Genomic DNA, 10,332 nt, shown 5'->3' with positions numbered 1-10,332 from the left:
TCTTATGCTCGACGAACTGAGCCAGACGAGCAAATATGGGAGCTGGCAGTCCATATCCTAAAATGCATGAGACAAATGTGGCTTCTCCATTTGGTGTCTCAGCTTCATCTGATTACCATGTTCATAATTGATAAACCAACAGAATCTCTTAGGTTAGAATGCATTCCTCTCAATCATCAATAGCTTCATTCACAAATTCCACTCCTTAACTGCACCTCCTTCCAAGAATTGCAACTCCTCTTGCATCTTCACCTCAATATTTTTGACATAAATACTCAAACAAGGTGGGAAAACAGCGTCTCAGTATTTTCGAAGCCAAACTGTCTCCCCATTAAACAGTAAAGGAATTAAGGGTTATGGTGAGCGGGCGGGTAAGTGGAGCTGAGTCCACAAAAAGAGCAGCCATGATCTTATTGAATGGTGGAACAGGCTTGAGGGGCCAGACGGCCTACTCCTGCTCCTAGTTCTTATGTTCTTATTTTCAGACTTTTGAATCTAATCTCCTCTCATTATTCTAATCTACAGAGAAAACAGACTCATGACACTGAATCTCTCCTCCCAGGGCAACCGCCTCATCACAGGATTAAATCCAGTGAATCTTGCTTAAACACAGACAGCGAGAAAGTAGAGGGAGCCAAGAGAAAAGGAGGGAAGCGTGATCGATGCACAGACAGAGAGGCAGGGCGCTAAAGAGTCTGAGACATGTATACAGTGACAAAAAGAGACAGAGAGGGACACAGAGTAGGGCAGACACCCAGAACGCAATATACACACAACGGCTGCCTGAACCCACAAGCATGGGGCCCTCTGAATGGGTGAATAAGGATTAAGTGAATGTCCGGTAGCATTGTCACCTTTTGAAAATGTCTGGATCCTCTATGAGTGTGTTGTGCTCACAGAAGCCTTGCAATGTGTGCTCAGTTTCTCAAACCATGCTCCATATAAACCAATTCCGCCATGTCACGGGAAATAAACTAACGGAAGCCACTAACTCCCATTGCAAATCAAGGATATGCCCGGGTTTTGAACCGGGATTTACAACATCCAACGCGAGAACCATGCCCGGAGACCAATAAGCCATCGTTAAGGAAGCATGGCAAATAAACATTTTTTCACTACCATCCAAAGCGGATCAGATATCTACACTGAAAAATGATAATGCTGTAAAAACTCAGGAAGTCAGACAGCGTGTGTGCACAGGGGAACAAAGCTCATCTTTCAACTCCATGACCTTTCAAGGACACTGGGAAAGTTTAGAAACGTAATAAGTTTAAAACAAGTGAAATCCAGCAGGGAGAAAGCATGCAACATCTAGTGGGGTTGAAGTCAGGAGAGAATAAATGAGGGAAACAGAAAATAACAGATTGTCACACGACAGAATGAGGCTATTAGAAGATCTTCATAGGACTCACATGTGTTGTGGATAAAAGGGAACCGATGAATGTACATAGATTGCAATGGAACCACAGTGATGAGGTTGGTGGGTGTTGAAAATTGAATGTTATACTTAGGATCAAAGGAACATAGGAATTGGGAGCGGATATAGGCAAAATCAGCCTTTCAATCCTGCTCCACCATCCAATCAGATCATGGTTGATCTCTCCGTGGTCCGAAACCCACCTCCCCGCTTGTTTTCCATATCTCTTTAATTAGTTTTTTAAGTTGGAAATATATCTATCTCCTTATTGAAATCATCCAGCGATTCAGACTCCACCGTGCTATGGGGCAACGAGGTCCACCAATTCACCACACTCTGCGAGAAGTACTCCCTCCTCATCTCACTTTTAAATCCACCGCCTCTCAATCTATACCTGTGACCTCTTGTTCGGGATGGTTTACGTTTAATCGATCAATCCCTTTTAGAATTTTATTGCCTCGGTCAGATCTCCTCTCATCCTTCTAAACTTCAGCATCTTGTGGGACTATTTCACCTCACTGTCAATTTCATGATGCAGCGAACTCAATCCGTGTTGTCATTGGCTGAAGGAGGCACTTATGTACCATCCAAACAGGAGATTTTGAAGGCGCAACTTGTCGATGGTAAAACAAATCTGAGATGAAAATAATGAGCAAAGGAATATGAGGTCAATCGGTTTGAGAAACTAAGTTCACTAGTTGCCCTGGAGTCCAGTGGTTTGTGTTCTGCACTATGCGAGTGAGGTTTGGGTTCAATTCTCTCTCAGGAAAATAATTACTGCTCTGGCAAAACTGTTAGAAATAATCCGATTTACTCTCTGATCGGATGCGGAGCTATTAAATTCAGTCGAGTGATATTTTCAAGTTCACTTCATTGGAAATATCACAAGTGCAAATATTCATGGAAAAACACTGAAAGAGAAGGACAGTAATGGGCTGCAAAACGCTGCCAATAGAGCTGGTGATATAAGGAAAAATCTGGATGGCAATGGGCAGATTTTGCCATGTACACTGGCACTGAATTATGAAACTTATCCCTCACTCTTCAATGTAAAACCTTTCGAAATATTTCAGTGCGGTTTGAACCGTCGGAAGCGAAAGTGATAACAGTCGTGGAGTATTTGTGGCATGTTGTCATTGGCTGGACACATCATTGGGAGTGAATCAGAACGTGCCATTTTGCAGGAGAATCTTGTTTGTGGTGAAAGTGGTCTGGAGTGAAAATTGCAATACCAAAAGGAGCGTGGATGAAGCAAATTGTAAAACACGCTGTAATTTGGTGGTTAGAGTTGGATACTGCTCTTTTCATTGCAGATCAGAAAATGAAGATTTGCTGCTCTCGTCCAAACCGTGAAACCAAATAAGTTATTTCCTGGAAATGCATAGAAATGTCAGTCTCGCCTTGTGCCCTGTCCTTTCTGAAGTAAAGACCCAGAGCAAATTCAGCAGACAGTTTTGTTGTTATTTCTGGAAGGAGATTGGGAACCAGACGAGCTTGAGGACAGTTTAAATGTTGCCGACCCTTAAATGCAGCTCATTGTTTTTCTGACTGGAGATGATTTCTGTTTGTTACACATTTCAGGATGACCAGATTCAATGAAAAATTAGGTTGGAGATTTCTGCTGGCCATTCCCATCTCCATTCCTTCTAAATTATTTCACTAACTATGTCAGTAAATTACATGATTACAACGTCTGGACGCGAGGCCGAGCGGTCTAAGGTTCCAATCACAGCGGAGACCTGGGCTTAAATCCCACCGCTGCCAGAATTAACTTGGGTTTTGGTCCTTCCATCTAAAGTCTGACAGCTCATCTTGAATGAAAGAGTGTGAGCGGTGTCGTTTCTGGCAGGAAGAACGAGGCGAGACAGTCCCAGCCGTTAGGGGAAAGGAACGTGTGCGGGAGGAATGGATTTTTCCTTTAAAGAGCACACAAAGAAACATAGGCTGAATGACTGTCTGCCAGTATAAACAAAAGATTGAAAACCGGCCCACTGATGCTTTGGGATTTTCCAACTGAAGTTCAAATCCTTTCCTGTCCGCTTCCCATCAATCCTCAATCTCACCGGATAGGTACATAATTATTCTGTCGTAACCGTGAAAACATTCCCTTTTAATTTCATTTACTTATGTTCTCATCAGAGGTGACTTGACACATTTAATTAGAACACAAATGATTTTCCAGCCAATAAAAATAGCTATTGCTGTTATCTGTAACATGAAATCGATAGTGAGGTGTAATAGCCCCACAAGCTGTTCATCTGTAACTTCCAATTTTCAGGAGCCACCACTCTCACCTCTGCTGATTCTGTGAAATTTACAAGGAAAGACGCAACAGATATCCATCGCTGAAAGTAACTGGCACACGTCAATTTCTGCCGCTTTCATTTGTAATTTGTTTCTGAAGTGTGGCGGTTATTGCATTCACCTTTCGAAAATTGCAAGACATTATTATTATTAAAAATCAGTGAACTCTCAGTGTGAGGAAATGTTGTCTCATTCCCGTTTGTTGTTAAATATTGAGGGACTACATTATCTCACAGCCATGTGATATTTGCACTTCTCCAAATTTTGAATGAGACTTTACAAAATGCCTGCTCATGTGTCAGCCATTTAGGATAGAGGCAATGAGATACTTATTCGATCAAAGGCGTGTGTGAATCCTTGAAAATCTTAGCCCAGCGATCTTGAATCCTCAATGATTAGGATATTGAAGTCTGAGATAGAGTGTATTTTGGAATCTAAGGGAAATAAGGGCTTTCGAGATAGGGTGGGTAATTTATGTTGAGTCTGGGGATCTGCCAACATTTTACTAAGTGGTGGAGGATGCTCAGTTGGACATTTGACTAAACGCTGCTCCATTTATTCTGTTCACTGCAATGCCAGAAATGACAACCACCTTTTGCACTGTTAGCGATCATGAGGAATTGAAACGATTGAATTTAGGGAAACGATATCTGTGGAGGAATGGGATCGAATCCCACCTCTGTCAGTTATCCTGCTGACTTTAAACAGGAATGCATAATTATTCATTGTGACAGAAGGAACCAGCAGAAGCAATGCAAATGTAAATTGATGCGAGGAGTTCAAGGGCTTGCAGAAGCAGTTTAGTTGCTCCTCCGGAAAGCCAGATCTGCTTTCATTTCGCACATCGTCATTTTTCTGTGGGATGGTGGTTATCACATTCTCCTCACACGCGAAAGGTTTCAGCGTCGAAACGGGGCAGGGACTTTTCAGAATGTTTTTAATGTCAGAATTATTCTCGTTTTTCACACAAAAAAACTGATCTGCTGAGTATTTCCAGCATTTTATGATTATAATGTCAGGAACCACGCGGTAAAAAAAAGAACACAAAGGGTGTCTCGGATAAAGAGCAAGACAGGATGGATTAACTGACACAAGGAATGATAGACAAGGCAACATTGAGCAGGTGATAGTGGAGCCCGGGTGGTTCAATGTTTGAGAGTCAATTGTTTCAACGCCAGGGCCCGGGACTGATGACAAACGGTTAACTGAACAGCGCATTTCGAAGATCGAAATTGCTCAGTCCCAGGAAGTGAAATAATGCGAAAACAAACGGAGATAACGCATTTTGATGCAATTGTTTATAAGATGATAAATTGTCAGTGTAACAATATTTTCATGAATGTTATTTGAAATGAAGTAATAGGTAAAGTGGTGATGATCATCTAATTTCCAATGTCTCACATCAGCTTTCTTGGGGTCGAGTGGCATGGCTTCAGTGACTTGTAGCAGGTTTGATTCTCAGCCATGGAGTGAATAACTTTTTGTTTATTTCCTCGTTAAATGAAAACAGGTCTCACAGTGTCCGTGAAGGGTGTAACAAGGTCAATCTTCTAGCTGGATGAACTTGTACCAGGGCTGGAAATTTCAGAGTTGTGCTCTGAAGAAGGATAACATGGCAATCATTCTTCAGTTAAAGTAACGGACACGCATGAAAAGCTCTGCCACTACCAAGTTACATCTTTTAACTCTGTTCCCCATCTCACATTTCCACATCTATCAAACTTCACCCACCTGAAAATCCAGCCTGTTCTTCGCTTCACTAATAATGATGCACTCACTCTCCGCTCTTAGTGGCAATTGGTTCCATAGCTCAGTGATTAGATGGTTGGTTTTGTAAGCCTGGGCTCGCGAGTTCTCACTGGAGCCTCAGGCTAAAAAAACATCTGACCTGCAGGGACAAGGCACCGAGACTGGAAGGCCGTACATACAGCTTTATTGCGTAGTTAAGAGCGGGTTCAATTTTGGAAAGTGAATAGATATTCACGTTTTTGTAAAAATAGAAAGAGCAGAACATTTTTGAAAATGTGGGAACGTTGGTGTTAATATTCAAATAATCTTAGGTGTATTTGTAGATGGAATGCATAAAGCTAGAATTGAGGTGCAGCAAACATTTAGGAAGGGGAATTATATTTTTGCCTTGATTGCTGGCAGACTGGAGTACAAGAATAGCGAAGTGTTGCTGCAGCTATATAGGGTTTTACTGGGACCACGTGTGGAATATTCTGTGCAGTTTTGATATCCACACTTAAAGGATATCCTGTCATTGAAAATAGTACAGAGAAAATTCACTAGATCGATCCCTGGGATCAAATACGTGAATAAGTCCAAACTATTAGAAATATTGGGTTAACATTAACTGACATAAATTGAATGTATGATTGCATATGTAGAACTGGAACACACCATCACACCGACTGGATCCGCTGTATGCTTAAATGTTGCTCAGTGAAAGTTTCAACAATCCTCCACTGTGTAACATGTGGACACTGAGTCAATAAGCAACATCCACTCGAAAGTAAAACAGAACGTGTCAATCCGTCTCCCAACTTTCAAACATCTTTTATTTTCTGCACCATTCACTATGAAGAGTCATCAAATAAGTGAATGCAGATGATAAAAACGTGTTTACCCTCTCGGGGAACTGAATCATATTGATGGACACAGAGGGACACACGCTGACACCGAAAGTGACAGAGGCCTGAGGAAATGCAAACACCCATAAATCAAGGATGTCACCAAATTGGGTTCAGTTTACTTACATTTCCGGCTGGAGTTTTGGTAAATTCTCTGTGATGAACGGAAATGAAGGAGTACGGGAGAGAAGCAGGAAAAATGGAGCTGAATGTTTGGAAGGTTTTGATTTTATTGAACGAATTCTGGACCCACCGAAGAGAATGGAAGCTGAGCAGCCCAGTGGGTGATGTCTAAATCTTCATGTGAAAAGAACAATGGAAATCAGATCCATTACCAAAACCACTTGGCCAGCTCGTCAACGAGTTAATGAGTTAGTGTCACTCATACGAAATCATAGAACAGTTACAGCAACAAAGAGGAACATTCGGCCTGACGAGTTCACCCGGAAATCAGCACGCACCATCGGTTTTTGTTCTTACCACAATGCCAATCGCTGGACAGCCAAAGGAGCAGGAACTTGGGGCAGTAGTGGGATTTGAACACACGCTTGCTTTAGAAACTACAGCCTAAATCTGACTTCTCAGCCACGCTACGGCTCGGACACGCAATGGGTTAGGAATAGAACTTCTAGCCCATTGACTCTCTCATAATATCTTTGAAACGCAGACAAGGACTTATTTCCCATCTGTTTTATCTCTGACTTTTCCAGCTCTGATGAAGCATCATCCAGCTGGAAGATTCACTCTGTTTCCCACTCCATGGATGCTGCCAGATCGAGTTTAACTGAATGAGGAATTCACTTTAAATTTGTCAGTTCACACAGCAACACAAAATAGTTGCTCTCTGGCCATGGATTGAACCCAAGCCACAGTGATGAAAGTTCCGAATTCTAACCAATGGATCAACAGGGAAGCTGACAACGTCTTCGCCAATCAACTTACCATCATTACTTTAGCTATTGCCTTTCTTCTGGTCCGTCACACACAGACAGATTTCCCATTAAAAATGTTCTGTTTGGTTCCCTATTCGTGACCTATCATCAAGCCCATACCATGGTCGTGAAAACATTGACTCTGAAATACTTAACCATCCGGGAACTGCCATCGCCAGCTCAAAGTTGATTTCTTCATAGTTCCTTGTGGGAGCTAATCATGCCTTGGTCTCAATCACAGACCTTCCCCTTTCGTTCTTTCAGATGAATTGGTCTCTTTGCATCGCAGGATATCTGTAGCGTCATGGGCACCAAGGTCATTTCACATACAGAGGGTTCAAAACTTAGCAGAAACATTATCAAAACTCGTCCACGATAGTGTGGCAGGCTGTGTAATCAAGAAGCGATTGAACAGGCTGAACATGTTTTCTCTGGGGAATGAGTGCTGACATGATCTGATTGTGGCCTGTCAGATGGCTGACAGGATAAACAAGAAAAAAATATTTTCACTTCTGAATGGAGGAGGATCAACATCATGTTTGTTTTCTCTACCTCCACAGGCATTACCAGATCTGCTGAGCATTTGCAGTGTTTTCTGTTGTTAATTCAGATGTTCAATATCTGCAGTATTTCATTTATTTGTCTAGAGAATGTTGGGAATATGGAACCCAGCATGACAGGGATTGAGAATAAACAGGAAATCCAGCGACAAAAACAAAACTATGTGAAAATAATGCTCACCAGCTGAAAGTGGAAACTGCTTCACTCAGTCATCCTGTTTACATACACAACAGCGCAGTTACACTAGAGAGAGAGAGAACATTTCGACACCTCCCCAGTGCAACAGGATTCATGTAGTTGCCCCACCTGTTAACACTCCTGTTTTGAAAATTCAGATGACATGATTTTCAGTGCACACATTCTTATTGTCAAAACAGGGTTTCAATATACCGTCTCAGGAGAAAACATAATCACTTGTGCATGAAAACTAACCGACTGCAACCTCTCCCCTGTCAAGCTCTACCCTCCTGCAAATATCCCCCCACTGCAAACCTCTCCTATTCCTCAGATTGAATGTCATTGCCCCAACTTATCAGCCCTTATCCTGGACTGAACAATAACATCACAATTCGCAGATTACACGGTGATATTCATTGACGGTGTCTTTCCCTGTCTCATACTGAATCACACGGCAACTCCTCACCAGGCCTTGCCCCAGTCCAAGTTTCACCAGCAGAACTTCACTTACCCTGCCCCAAAACACACCACACTGTCAAACTTCACCGGTCAAAGCCAAACTGTCCCAATTCATTAGTCAATGCTCTAGAATCAATCACATTACTCCACCTGTCTGTTTCATTTCACAATGTGAAATACCCCATGGGAAGCTGGCCTGGTTTTATAAACATTCTCCTGTCTCATCAGACCCTTTCCCAATCTGATCCATAATGTTTCGCCTGATATGTTGCTGTCCCCGATTTAACCAGCCTGTCTCACAATACGATACATTTTTCGAGACAGGACCACACTGTCCCATCTCGCCAATGCCATCCTGACACCGAAACCTACTATGCAGTCTCACATATTTCTGTCAAATCTAGACCCACACTTTGCCACCTCGTCGCTCCCCATACGAGATGATAACACACAGCCCCTTGAATTGCCTCGGCCCTTGACTCATTTAGACTTGCTCACATCATCAGTCCCTCGCCCTGAATGCACGACACTGAATCAACTGAGGAGACCCTGTTCCGAGATAAAGTAAGCACTCCAATTTCAACAGTTCTGCCCCAGGCCAATAAATACTGACACAAACCAAATGTCCCTTCCCCAGGCAAAATCGCAATACCGCATCTAACACTTCTCTGTCCCATGGTTAACCACAGGGCTCCATTCCATAGCTCCCTGTCCGAATCCTAGTTGCAGTAACCCACCTAACCACCCTCTATACAGGACTGACCCACAATGCTGCCTAATTAGACCTTTCCTCCGAGTGTAACTAACTGTCACACTTCACTCTGCCCAATCCATCAATGCCCAAAGTTGCATTTAGCAGCTTGAGCCACAATTCCTCCAGTAGTTTTTCAGTTCTTGACTGAATCCTACTTCTACAGATCACCAGCGGGTGTCCCTGAATGAAAAATGCTGTGGCATCTCAATGATGTCCGGTCCAATCTGAATAGCACTGCCACAACTCAGCATTTCCTTCCTCAGGATGAACGGCAGGGCAAGGTTTATAATTGGGGGAGAGGTAATTATGATGCGATTAGGCAAGAATTAGGGGGCATAAGATGGGAACAGAAACTGTCAGGGAAAGGCACAAATGAAAAGTGGAACTTTTTCAAGGAACAAATACTATGTGTCCTTGATAGGTATGTCGCTGTCAGGCAGGGAGGAAATGGCCGAGTGAGGGAACCATGGTTCACAAAAGAGGTGGAATGTCTTGCAAAAAGGAAGAGGGAAGCTTATGTAAGGATGAGGAAACAAGGTTCAGGTGGCTCGATTGAGGGTTACAAGTTAGCAAGGAATGAGCTGAAAATAGGGCTTAGCAGAGCTAGGAGGGGGCATGAGAAGTCCTTGGTGGGTCGGATCAAGGAAAACCCCAAGGCTTTTTACTCTTATGTGAGGAATAAAAGAATGACCAGGGTGAGGTTAGGGCCGGTCAAGGACAGTAGTGGGAACCTGTGTATGGAGTCAGTAGAGATAGGAGGGGTGATGAGTGAATGCTTTTCTTCAGTGTTCACCAAGGAGAGGGGCCAAGGTTTTGAGGAAGAGAAGGTTGGAGGAAGTAGATGTTCGGAGGGAGGATGTACTAGCAGTTTTGGATAAACTGAAGGTCGATAAGTCCCCTGGGCCTGATGAAATATACCCTAGGATTCTTTGGGAGGCAAGGGATGAGACTGCAGAGCCTATGGCATCGATCTTTGGGTCCTCACTGTCCATGGGGATGGTGCCAGAGGACTGGAGAGTAGCGAATGTTGTTCCTCTGTTTACGAAAGGGAACAGAAATGACCCTGGTAATTATAGGCCGGTTAGTCTTACTTCG

This window comes from Mustelus asterias, unplaced genomic scaffold (genome assembly GCF_964213995.1).
Source record: "Mustelus asterias unplaced genomic scaffold, sMusAst1.hap1.1 HAP1_SCAFFOLD_92, whole genome shotgun sequence".
In the NCBI taxonomy this organism is placed as follows: Eukaryota; Metazoa; Chordata; class Chondrichthyes; order Carcharhiniformes; family Triakidae; genus Mustelus; species Mustelus asterias.
The sequence above is the reverse complement of the archived record's forward strand: the minus strand, read 5'-3'. Positions refer to the sequence as shown.